Source organism: Macrotis lagotis, chromosome 3, assembly GCF_037893015.1.
Source record: "Macrotis lagotis isolate mMagLag1 chromosome 3, bilby.v1.9.chrom.fasta, whole genome shotgun sequence".
Lineage (NCBI taxonomy): Eukaryota > Metazoa > Chordata > Mammalia > Peramelemorphia > Peramelidae > Macrotis > Macrotis lagotis.
In genome coordinates, this window is record NC_133660.1 from 273,062,915 (window position 1) to 273,075,796 (window position 12,882).

A 12,882-nucleotide genomic window follows, 5' to 3' on the forward strand; every position below is an offset into this window, starting at 1 on the left:
GTTGGAACTATGCCCAAAGGGCAACAAAAATGTGCATACCTTTTGACCCAGCAATACCACTATTGGGTCTATACCCTGAAGAGATGAAGGAAAAGGGTAAAAACATTACTTGTACAAAAATATTTATAGCAGCCCTGTTTGTGGTGGCAAAGAATTCGAAATCCAGTAAATGTCCTTCAATTGGGGAATGGCTTAGCAAACTGTGGTATATGCATGTCATGGAACACTATTGTTCTATTAGAAACCAGGAGGGATGGGATTTCAGGGAAACCTGGAGGGATTTGCATGAACTGATGCTGAGTGAGATGAGCAGAACCAGAAAAACACTGTATACCCTAACAGCAACATGGGAGTGATGTTCAACCTTGAAGGACTTGCTCATTCCATCAGTGCAACAATCGGGAACAATTTTGGGCTGTCTGCAAAGGAGAGTACCATCTGTATCCAGATAAGGAGCTATGGAGTTTGAACAAAGTGCAAGGACTATTCCCTTTAATTTAGAAAAAAACAGATAGCTTATTGTCTGATCTTGTTACCTCTTAGACTTCTCTTCTCTTTAAGGATATGATTTCTCTCTCATCACACCCAATTTGGATCAAGTTACAACATGGAAACAAAGTAAAGACTGACAGAGTGCTTTCTGTGGGGGGGGAGGGGGGAGGGAAGCAAGATTGGGAGAAAATTGTAAAACTCAAATAATATCTTTAATAAAAATAAATTTTAAAAAACAGTTGGAGGAATATGATAAAACTCACTGAACTGACAATCCAAAATCACACTGTCATCAATATATACAACAGGATACACTGTCTCTCGTATACATGAAATGTAATAAAACCTACTCAAGCTGAGTAAAGAGTTCACAGCAGAATTTTTCTAAGTAAGGCAGACTATAAAATATTAAGGCTATTATAAAAAATGAAAAAATTAAGGGAAAGTAAAAATCAATGAATCATTCTAGCATCTTTTAATTTTGGTATCCCTGGAATATTCCTTTGTGTGCTTTCTAGGGAAGGTACTGCATTCTATATGGCTAAATCAATCAACATATAGATGAATAAACAAAAACAAAGGAATGAATGAATTAAAAAGGAATAGATGGTTAGATTTTTGAATTGATGAATGGATAAAGAAATGAATGAATAAATAAACAAGTTCAAGGAATTTATACTGTCCTTTCAAGACTAGGAGAGAAAAGACTTTATTACTACTGCTTTACTTCTCAGACCTGAGAGTCCTTTTATATACACTTTGTGTGAGTTGTTGCAAATGAAGATACAGGAAATTTCTCTGAATCCATGTAGAAGAATGAAATGAAAGTTAAAACACTGAACATTGTTCAAAGGTCGGGCAGGACAAAGAGTATAAAGGTGCTTAGAGATGGCAACGTGCAGCAGTAGTAGTAGTAGAACAGCAATCCTGGGGTTAGGAAACCCAAAGTTCAAAGTCTACGTCATATTCGAACTAGTCATGTGCCTTTGAGTTATGTGGGTATTTCAACATTCATCCATTTGCAGATTTTTTGTGATAAACATGTTTCTCCTACCCTCCCTTATCCACCCATTCCCCCCTTTGAAGGGGAAAATCATAAGAGTTGCACATGCACATTTGTATCAAATATATTTATTATATACTAGTCATTTTGTTTAAGAGGAATTAGGATTAAAGAGAAAGATAGAAAATCATGAGAAAGGAAGGAAAATAACAAGGAAGGTTTTAAAAGTGATCATAGTATAAGTGCAGAATCTGGTTTTTATTTTTTTTATTTTCCTTTGGATATGAATGGCATTGTCCATGTCAGGTCTCCCAAAGTTATCCTTCATCTCTGAACTGCTGGGAAAGCTGCATCCATCATCATTGAGAAGAGAAAGAAATACTTCAGAAGAAAGGAATAAGTAGGTAATGGAGGGAAGAAGCTCATCTTTCATTTTCTCCATACCCTAAGGTAAGGTGGATCTTATCAATTCTGGAAAAGCATCCAAGAACAACTGGCAGCTTCTTCTGTATTGGGACTCGAGGATAGAATGAAAGAAATGAGAATCAGAAATGCAAAGTTATACAAGGAGTCTAGTAGACAGATTATCTCCTATCTCACACAATCATCTTGAAGACTCCAAGAAAAAGACTTCCAAACACTTTCAAGAAAATAAAATTCAGGAAGGAGGGGGTAGAGTCAAGATGGCAGCATGAACCTAGGAAACTCTGGGAGCTTTTCCTAAAACAACTTTAAATGAATCTTCCAAAGAGATCCTAAAAACCACAAAAAAGAGGGAAGCAGGTTTGCAACTCAAGATATTATAGACGAACTTTAGTGAATGGCTGTTTCCTGTGAATAAAAGGGGATTATAGCTCAGCAGTGTGAGAACTGGAAAGCCAGAAGGAATTCTTAGCCTCAGCAAAGTTCAGTTCCGGCTCATCAAGCCAGAGGTGCAGCAGGCCAGTAATGAGAGTCCCAACCCCAGGTTGGAGGACAAATTTTGAATCCCAGGATCACTGGTGCAACAGGCAGGACTGGATAGGATTATCCTAACACTGTGAACAAACAGTGAGCACCTGAAACATCATAGTCAAGTAACAAGACAGGACCCTGACCCATGGTCCGAGTACAAATTTGGAAAATACAATAGTGGCCACTGGATTAGAAGAATTAAAGAAATGAATGCCAAGTAATGTCCAAATTACCAAGTAATTTCACTCATCTCACATGCCAGAACATTATGCCTCAATTTTTCAAGCTGGGCTTCTGAACTATGTGGACTGAGAATGACCAGAAGAAGAAGCTGGTTTCAGAATTGGTAGAGGAACTAGAGATCAAAGTGCCAACATTCCCTGGAGTATCCAGAAAGCAAAAGAGTTTCAGGGAAAAAAAACATGACCTTCTCTTCACCTAATACACTAAAGCCTTTGATTGTGGAGATTCCAACCATCTTTGTCTACTCCTGAATGACATGGATGGACCAGATCATCTTACTTATCTCCCGAGGAATGCTGGGTAAGAAGCAACAGGTAGAACTATACAGTGAGAACCAAATATGGAGCAACCAATTGGCTTAAGATTGGGAAAGGATTAAGGCAAGGCAAGATTTATTTATTTGAACCTGACTTTATTGAACTTATATGCAGAGTATATAATAATTTGAACTGCCAGACCTGGTGAATGTAAAGGAATAATTAAGGCTGCTGGGAGAAATATTAACAATCTCAGATATGCTGATGATGCTAGAGATGGCAGAAAGTGAAAAGGAACTAAGATAACTCTTTTTTAAAATTGAATATGCGTTATTTCAAATTACATGCAAAGATGTTTTACCATGGATTTTTGTAAGCTTTTGAGTTCCACATTTTTCTCTCTCCTTCCCTTCCCTATGATAACATATATACTGATAAAGGTCAATCATGGAGAACACATTTCCATATTGGTCATGATATGAAAGAAGAATCACCAGAAAAGAGAGAAAAAATGAGAAGGAAAAAATCAGTTTTCCAAAGAGAAAATAATATGATTTGGTCTACATTCAGACGCTATAGCTTTTTCTCTGGATGTGGGTGAATTTACTCTCCTAAGTCTTTTGGAATTGTCTTTCCTCATTGAATGGCCGAGAAGACTTCAGTCTATTCTCTGAAGTTCACCTGCTCATGATTTAAGAACCTCTTGATGAAGGTGAAAGAAGAGACTGTAAAAGCTTTTGTTGAACCTAAATATTCACAGAAAGAAGATCTTAGCAACTGGTCCCATCCTTTCCTGGCAAACAGAGGGTGATGAAATGGAAGCTGTGACAGGTTTTATATTCTTGGGCTCAAAGATGAGTGAAGTTGGTGTCTTCATCCAGGAAACTAAAAGATGCCTTCTCCTTGGAAGGAAAGCCATGGTTCATCTGGAGCAGCCGGCTAATAAACTAAAGCCACTGACTTGCCATGCCACCAAACGCTCAGATAGCTAGACTTGTAGTTTTTCTAGTAGCAGTGGGTGACTGTGGCAGTTGAATTACAAGGGAAACATAGTCACTAACTTGATTCTTCTGAACTATGGTGTTAGAGAAGACTTTCAAGAGTCCCTCAGACAGCAAAGACATGAAATCACTTAAAGAAATTAATTCAGACTATGCACTGTAAAGTGCAATATTAAGGTTGATATTTGAATACTTTCCCAAATAATGAGATGATGTGATTCATTGGAAATGACCCTGATGTTCAGAAAGCTTGAAAGTAGGTATGATGCATATACCCTCCCCCACACTAATTAATTGATTCTAGTAGTTCTCTATTTCAGGATCAAATAGAAAATGCTCTGTTTGGGGGCAGCTAGGGAGTGCCATGGTTAGAGCACTGGCCCTGGAGTCAGGAGTTCCTGAGTTCAGATCCGGCCTCAGACATTTAATAATTACCTAGTTGTGTAGCCTTGCAAAGAAAAACTTAAAGAAAAAGGAAAATCCTCTGTTTATCATTTAACTTCCTTCATTATCTGCTATAGAAATAATGAACATGAACTGGCACAGCCTTCAAGTGATAATGGAAGTAGAAGAAGCTGAGGGGGATGTCAGACATGACTGAATGACAACAGGAACAAATAAATTTCTCCACTTATTCTACCATCACTCAGAGGCAGACTGTAGAGCATCAACTCATACCTGAACTTATTACATATAGCAAGAACATACTGGTGGGGTGGCTTGCCCCATATCTCCCACTAGTCTCATGCATCCTCCATTTATCTGCCAGGGAGCTTTTCCTAAAGCAAAGTATTACCAGATTTTCTCAAGTTATGATGTATCATTCGAAGATGATGCCCCCCTCCATTCAGACTATTTCAGTGCTTCTCAATCACCTTTGGATTCAAATATAAAGTCCTCTGTATATCAGTGAAATCCCTTCATGGAGGGGTGGCTAGGTGATGCAGTGGATAGATTACTAACCCTGGAGTCAGGAGTATCTAAGGTCAAATTCTGTCTCAGGCACTTAATACTTACCTAGCTGTGTGGCCTTGGGAAATCCACTTAGCCCCATTTGGCTCACAAAAAAAACCCTAAAAAAAAGGAAAAGAAATCCCTTCATGGCCTGCATTTACAGTCCTCTGCCATCTAATTTGCCACCTCATACTTTTAGCTTGAGTGATATTCAATTCTTTGTTATTCCTTTCCATGAGATTTTGCCCCTGAAGACTTGAGGTCCTCTCTCTCTGCTGTCCCCCATGCCTGAAATTGTCTTCCTCCTCATCTCTGCTTCTTTCAAGTTCCAATTCTCTTGAACTATGCTGCCTTCCTTCTGCTGATCATTTCCACTTCATCCTTTCTCTAACTTGTTTACCAGAGGTCTTTTCTTGATGTCTCCCCCCCTTAGACTGTGAGTTGATGGAGAGCAGCCATTGGTTGCCTTTCTTTGTCTTCTCAGTGTCTATCATGTACTGAAGTGCTTCATAAATGATGCCTAGCATTTCTGTCATCCACTTGGAAAGGGGGAGGGAGGAGGGAAGTATTGAGAAACTCCTCTTCCACTCCCTCTACCAGGATCCTGGGGAAAAAAACGTGGATGTTATCTATATGCTATGACAATTGGCCACTGACTAGTGATCTTAAACAGAAATCTTAAAAAAGAAAATATAAAAAAAACCTGAAAACAAGATAAAGATCAGTGCTGCAAGTCCTAGCAGGTCTGAAATGTTTCCATTACCTTGAAGAAAGGAGTCTGTATAGGTTTCCATTTTACTCAATTGGCAGAGCCGCTTCTTTATATTTTGGGATTGGTCTAAAACATTTCCTAGTTAGATCACGGAATCCTTATTGCTGACTCTGCCCCAGATTATGTAGGGTCCCCAACCACCCATGGGTTAGTTGGCCAATATGAGGGCCAGCTGAAACAGGTCCTTAGTGGCATGGTTGCTCAGAACTGGTGAGTCCATCAGCCAACTGATGCTGACAATTCAGGGTCCTTTTTTGGGATATTTTATTTTATATTTCCCAGTACAAGCTATGTGAGCTTTTCAACATTCATTATTTGCAAATTTATGTGTTATACATTTTTCTACTTCCCTCCTTTACCCACCCATTCCCCTCCTTGGAAAGGAACAATCTGGTAACAGTTGTACAAGCACATTTGTTTCAAACATATTTCTTATATACTAGTCATTTTATTTAAGAGAAATTAGGACTAAGGGGAAAGAAAGAAAACCATGAGACAGGAAGGAAAATCACGAGGAAAGTCTGAAAAGTGAATATAGTATATGTTCAATTTCTGGGTTTTTTTTCCATTGGATATGAATGACCTTGTCCATAACAGGCCTCCCAAGGTTACAATTCAATTCTGAACTGCTGGGAAAGCTGCATCTGTCATCATTAATTAACTCATATTCTTCCTATTAAAGTATACAATATTTTCTTGATTCTGCTCCCCTCACTCAGCCTCAATTCATGTAATTCTTCCCATACTTCTCTAAAGTCTAATCATTCCTGACTTCTTATGGAACAATAGAACTCCATAACAGACCTATACTATGACATATTCAGCCGCTTCCCATTTAATGGACATCCCCTGAATTTCCAATTCTTTACTATTACAAAAAAAAGCTGCTATAAAATCATTTGAACTTTACACAGGATCTTAATTAGAGAATGTTTGCACTCCCAGGGCATCTCCTTCCAAATCTGGAGCTCTTTTCAGTAAAGGACACTCCTCATTGTCCTACAGATCTGACCTGCCATGTATCATAGATACAAAATGACTGCTATGAGGAGGGTATAAGAAAGTCCACTCACTCATTTCAAGAAAACCTATCAATCAATGAAGCAACAAGTATGTATTCAGTGGTGACTATGTGCCCGGATCTTGACTTGGAGCTGGGATTACAATATGAAGAGCAAAACTGTCCTTGTACTGAAGGATTTTACATTGTAAAGATGAAACAGGAAGGATGTTCATAAATTCATGCAACATAAATACAATGTAAATTAATACAAGTAAACCCAAAGCAATTGAATCCAAGGTAGTTTATGAAAGAAGAATGTCTAAGAAAGTGAAAGATTGCTAAAGGCTTCCCATACAGGCAATATCTAAATTTCATCTAAAAGATGAGAGACCCGGTGATGTGACAGTAGTAGGAAGTAAGGAGGCTTTCTTCAGTATAAAAGCATGAAGATGGGAGATAGTAGGTGAAGAACAAAGGGAGAAGAGATAAGTGAAATGCAGAGTGTTGGAGCAGAAGGAATATCTGATGATGCTGACTAGAGACTTTGGGATCAGGCAGGGAAGAGCTAATACTAGAAGTGAGTAAAAACCTGTAATCCTAGTGGCCCAAAGTCCTTCTTTAGGTTCTCTGTCCCACATAGTAAGGGTTGAGAAAAGCTGACATCTCCTACCACCATAGATCCTGGTTTGACTTATCTACTGGGACAAGGACAGCTTAGTCAGGTCTTTCCAAGGCATCTTCACAAAGGAATCTTGCCCAGATACTACAGAATGACTCACAAGCCCTGATGGTTCTTCTGAGACTATAGACTTGCCCTCTATCAGGGAACACAGCAGGACTTGGAGGGTTCAGGGTCCCTATGAATCAACAAAAAAGGGGCAATGAATGTACTCTCAACTGCTACCCAGGCACCAGAATGTATCACATGCACTTTGAAAAGTGTGAAGCCACAACTGATACAGTAAGCAGTGGCAAAGATGCTCACAAGCAGCAGGATGGTTTGACTGGCCTCTATCTCTGGAAATGTCCTTGGAGCCATACAACTGCTGTGAATATGATGGACTCTCTGATGATGTCTGTATAGTGAAAATATCATGTCGCTACTGGTGAAGACCATGCATCCTACTAACAATGTATCTCAAAGGGAAGGGAAGATGGCAATCACTTTAAGTGCCCTTTCCCTATAGCAATAAAGGAGATCCATTCTACCTCTATGGCTGCTGTTGACACTCCTCAATTCTTTTATATGTATGGGAACACTCATTTCCATAAGCATGTTGAATATCCAGCAAAGGAATCATGATGGTCTAATGAACGTTGGAAATCTGACTTTGAATTTCACCAAGCTGCAGTGGCAGGGACTGATGGTGACCACCTGGAAAGCACTCAGGAGGCAGGTGGTAGAGATGGAATGTCTGTGGGTAACACAATGAAGGTAAAATACCATTTTACAACCTGCATTTCCCAGGAAATATCCTTTCTCTAAATGGAAGAGTACTAGTGGGCATCCCTGGGAGAGGAGCACTATGGTATTAGACAACATAAATTGGACCACTATGGGTTCCACTGGCCTTGACCTGTGGCTGCTGAACAAAGGGAAGCCATAACAGCAGAGAAAGTAATTCCAATTTGAGAAAAGAAAATAATCCCCACTACTCTGTTATAGAGGTGCACACTCTTGGAGTGTTAAGTAGGCATAGATGGAGATATCATGGAAGAAGACATAAAGATCATTCCAAAATCTCTCATGGTGAATGAAATGAAGGCCCACAGTTCACCTGTGAGGATGCTGAAGGAGGAATGATGAATTGGTAGCTAGTGGCCAATTGCCTTCAGAAATCCCTAAGTTCATATCACACACTCATGTGTATACATGAGCATAAACAGAATCATACCCTTTCTCCCAAGCACCAAATCTCATACACTTGCATATTCATATCACCATTTCCTCTAGGTGGGCTATCCAAATATCCCATTTGCTGCACTGACTCCTAGTGACAGGATATATAACTGGGCTTCCAGAAAAATCTAGGTTTTTTTGGATGATTCAATATTTTAAAAGGAACCAATGACTTTTCATTGGTGAATCAAATTTGGAGGAAAAGCTTTGAACTCACAAAGGGCTCATGTGGTTCTTGGATAATGAGATAGATAATAGGACAACAATTTGGGGGGAAGTAACTTCTTATCTGGACTCGATAGAACATTAGGAGAATTTTCCATTTGACAAAAAGAGCCTTTCTCTTCTTCCAGCTGAGAGCTTTCCTCATTTTAAAGAGATAATTCCTTCATATATAAGGTATGACTATTGGAATTCTAGTAGAAGTCCCAAAGGCCTTCAGATAGATAGATAATTAGATAGATAGATCTTAGATAGATAATTAGAAAACATGGAACCTGGAACAGTTGAATGTTACTTTCTCTTCCATGGGGACAAGTAATAGGAGAATTTTTTAAATTTTCTAACAAATAGTGAGAAATGAGAGGCAACCCAGAAACTTAATTGAACCATGTGGCCAAGCCTCAGAGCAAGAATTATTGAGACCTTGTCTCAAGATTTTATTTTATTTTATTTTATTTTATGTTTCCATGGGAGTTGGAGCAAAAAACAATAAAACTTTAAATTATGTTTCACAAATTCACATTTGCATGAACAGATTTCAGCATTATATATATATATATATATATATATATATATATTGATGATGTGAGAGACTTGTCTCATGCTCTAGACTATTTTGATACAAATGGAAAAGTCATCTGAAAATCTGAGAAAAAAACTGGATGACTAGAATCTAGATGTTGGAGCAAGCAAAGAGCAAAGGAAAGACTAGGCTATAACAGGGAAAGAAGTGCCAAGGAGAGTCCTTCATTCTATGGACATCACGGAAATGAGAATCCAGTCTGAAGGAAATAGACCCAAAGTTGATTCTTTCCCCACCTTCCATACCCTATGATTGTCTAACTGCAGAAACCATAACAGTATCTTTTATTTTGTTACCCAAAGTTTTCTACTTCGTTGAAATTGTTGGAAATACCAAGAGATCAGCAATTAAATAGAATATTAATAAGGTTACAAGAGAATACAGCCTCTGTTTAAATATAAGGAGTATTGTCTACCTATGGGTTGGACATGACCAAAAATTAGCATGGGTTCTGATTATGTCTGGGGAAAAAAATTGATGAAGGGGGAAACTTCCATCCCAGTTTCTATCTCAGGGATACAACAACTTATTCAGTCCAGGAGCAAAAGTTTCAGTCTCTAAGGACAAAGACTTGACAGGATTCATCAGCTTCCTGTACCCTACTAAGCTGGCCTGGCATGAAAGGATCTATCTACATGAAGTGTCACAGACCCCAAACTCACATTGAATTGACATAAAGTGATAGATTATGTAAAATTGTTGTTCATGTGAATAACATGTCAAGAAATGTCTCACATGGCAAATATTCAACTTCAACTAATATCTTTTCTTGCTACTAGGAATCTAATGAAGAAATGATCTTGCAGGTTCTGCCTCAGGGATGGATTTAGGAAAAAAAACAGAATCCATGGCAAGACAGAATAGAAGATATTTCTTCCCCTATCACTATGTTCAAGGTGGCTATAAATAGGCCAATGCACCTAGAAAGAGAAAGAAACTTGAATGGTTTAAAACTTATGGTCTAAAGTATCAACGGTGATTAAAGAAAGGGATTAAAAGAAGGTTTTCCTAGTTCTCACAAGTCATAGCAATGAAGAAAACATTGTACACATTAATAATAACATTATGAGTTGATCCATGATGATGGATGTCGCTTTCTCAGAATTTCAGAGAAGGATAACCTTGGGAGACCACTTATGGACAATGCCATTCAGATCCAAAGTAAAACAAAGCAGCTGCTGCACGTCACCTGCACACCCACCCAAGGAGAGCAGCAGGTTCTCATGTTGCCGGGGCTGTGCAGCTGCTGCGCACCACCTCCACACCCACCTTGTGTTTGAGATTGTGTATGTTTATGTTTTGTTTATGTTTGTGTGTGTGTGCGCGCACGCATGCGCGTTCGTGTTTCTGTAAGGAATCCAATTGATTGTTGCTCCCCTAGAAGTGGACATCCTGGAGGTTTACTGGGCAAGTCACGGGGGAGTCTGAATTACTGGCATCCTGAGGAGACTAACAAATCTTGGAAATGGATTCAGCTAGCATGGACCCATCAGATTCTGAGTTGATGAGAGTGGTGCCGGTTTTGTCTTGAAAATATTCCAATTCCTGCGATCCAGTAAAAGGGTCCATGAAATTTGGTGGTACAGATCGAAGACATTCCATAACATTCCCATCTGCCATCCCATGGAGGAAATTGGGGCCTTCCCACAGTGAGTACACAGCATCTCATCTGACATCACAAGGCCTGGCTGCTAGACAAGTGGAGGGAAGGAAGACTGGGTAGATGGAGCTCAGGTCCAAATGGGTGCTGCTGGTACTGGAGCTGCTGCACTGAATAGAGTCCAAAATTGCCACCAGAGGTGAAGCTGGCTCCCGGATTTCTGCCAGAGAATGGAGAGCTCATTTTGCTTATCTTGGGCCAGAGCCTGTCTTGGGCACAGTTGGTGACTCGGGATTGAAGAAGCTCCCTTGGGGGTAATGTAGGTGCTGAATCCTTGGAGTGTGGGACACCAGGCCTGTTGCTCCCTAATTTCCCTCAAGAAACTTCCTGCCTGAATCCTTGGGAGATAACCATCTCTTCTTGGTTGACCCACTATTGAATGAGCCCAAGATGACTTGGTCGGATAGGTTGAGTTTTCTGTGGGTAGCCATTGCTCGTCTTGAGCTTCCGGGTGGTCTTCCCTAGACTTTAGGTGCCCCAATTGGAGCCAGACTACATTGCCTGTCTGCGAGGTGTCAGAGAGGGCCTTAGGGGCCACCCTTATTGAGACTATGGGTTCTGGTGTGCAGTTAAAAGACATGGTAGGTGGAGAAGCAGAAGATAGGGTGCCTGGGTTCATGGCAACATGGCTCAGGGGCACAATGCTCCTACTGCTCCAGCCAGGAGTGGAGGCACAGTTCTGCTGAAAGGGGGTCTGTGGGATGGGGCTCATATGGGAAGGACTAGGGAAAACCCTGTCCTTGTCTTGGGGAGCATCCTCCTTGCCTCCAAGGGCATGGCCACCAACTAGAGAAGCAGCTTCCAGAGAGGTACTGGCACTAACTTCTCCATGGGGGGGAGGGGGACCATTGTTCAAGATCCCTTGGCCCAGGGGGCCTTTTCAAAAGGCCATAGCAAAGGGACTGTTGTTGATTTTGAGGCAAATGATCTCCACGTTGTTATATGCAGTGGCGGCAATAAATTCTGTTTCTGGGAAGGTGAAAATGTGGCCAGAGGACAAGGAGGAAGAGCCGAAAGGCAGGGAGGCCTGGTGTCCAGCCTTCACTTCTTCAAGGTGAAGCCTGGGCTTGTATTTGTGCAGAGACTTGAGTAAGATGGGCTGGTTGGCATTCCCAGAAGGGGTCTTGGCGTTTGTCAGTTTGAGTTTCTTGAAGGAGATGGCCTTCTTCATCCAGTGTGGCCTGGTGTTGGGAGAGTCAGGGTGGATGTAGAACTGACCCCCTGGCAGCAAGGCCTCTTCCACTTGATAGGGAGCCCATTGGCCCTTCTGGAAACGCCAGTGATGGGGATTGCTATGTTGGAAGTCTACCTTGAGCTGGTAGTGAGCCTCATCGTCCAGGCCCTGGACTTTGTATGTTAGGATGGGGAACATGGCCCGCCCTGACCTGGTGCCATTATTTCATTCTGCTGAGCATGAAACTGGAGCCAGAGGTCAGGGTGAGAGAGGGCGACTTTCAGGTCTCCGGAGCAAGCAGCGTCGGGGTGCCGGATCAAGGCTTTGGCCTGGATGATAGGGCCGAGCTGGCTGCAGTCGAGGGAACTGGCAGGAGGCGTGGCACGGGCGACTCGGCTGGCATCCGACTGGAAGCAGCTGGCGTGGGTGGCAGAAGAGACGCCCTGGGGCATCCTGGCGACTGTCCCGGCGGACGCACGTCTTCTGTCCCTCGGGGTTCCGGCTGCATTCTGCAGAGGCTGGGAGGAAAAAGGGTCTTGGCCCTGCCTCCTCTGGCCCCCGGCCTTCCTCTCCTTGGGCATCCCAGCCACCTGCGGAATCAGACTAAGAGGGGGGCCTGCTGAAATATCAGACACCTAAGGGTTGGACCCGGGCCGGTGGCTGC

The 12,882-nt window shown here is 41.4% G+C and overlaps 1 pseudogene; it reads right to left on the bottom strand.

Moving 5' to 3' along the window:
- Nucleotides 1-7,499: 7,499 nt before the first annotated feature.
- On the bottom strand, nucleotides 7,500-11,756 carry LOC141519356 (vomeronasal type-1 receptor 4-like; annotated as a pseudogene).
- Between the last annotated feature and the right edge of the window lie 1,126 nt (nucleotides 11,757-12,882).